The following is an 838-nucleotide window of genomic DNA, read 5'->3' on the forward strand; positions in this document are numbered from 1 at the left end:
TGAATTTCAAAAACTTTAAATAATAATTAACATTTTAAACATGAAAATTAAACCAAAATTCCTCGGGATAGTTATAAGTTGCTGCATATTGACCATCGATACCGGGTGTATGCATGGCCGCCTCAACGCCGTCACAGCTTCATATGTAATCATTTTTTATCATTTCTTATTCTCTATTTGCAACATATTATATATATATATTCAAATAAAAAAGCCTCAAAAGCCGTAGATCTGCACACAGACGGCTCCCCGCCGCGGTTCTTGTATGCAGCAGAAATACCACCGGACCGCTTGAGGTGTACATACACCTCAGCATTAGACACTAAGCAGCTGAAACCGCAACGCTTGAACACTTCACTTTCAAGCAGTTTCAAGCCAACTCTGAAGCTTCTCTGCTTCCTGCTGCATGCAGCAGCTGCAGCAGCAACGGGGCTTAGCTCGTTGTGCTGCACTGCAAAGCAAATAGATCCACATGCCCTGTATTGCGAGCAAAAGGCCAGCTAGCTGTGGCTAGCTGTAGCTAGCTATAGCTAGCTGGGGTTAGGTGTGGGTAGACAGCTTCATCGGCTTCTCCCTTTTAACTATACTTCAGACCTGTACACTAGCCCCAAACCCTAAACCCTAAACCCTAAACCCTAGACAGAAAAAACGCCGTATGTATATCGACTCAACCAAAACAGTTTATAGGGTTTTGTCTGCGATCGTTTTGATTATTTATATCAAGTAAACTAGAGAAAAAAAAATAAAATAAATAATATATATTATTTGTATATACATATATACATATATATATACATATATATATATATATATATATATATATATATATATATATATA

The sequence above is a fragment of the Eimeria mitis genome, genomic scaffold (assembly GCF_000499745.2).
Source record: "Eimeria mitis Houghton genomic scaffold, Emh_scaff2458, whole genome shotgun sequence".
In the NCBI taxonomy this organism is placed as follows: Eukaryota; Apicomplexa; class Conoidasida; order Eucoccidiorida; family Eimeriidae; genus Eimeria; species Eimeria mitis.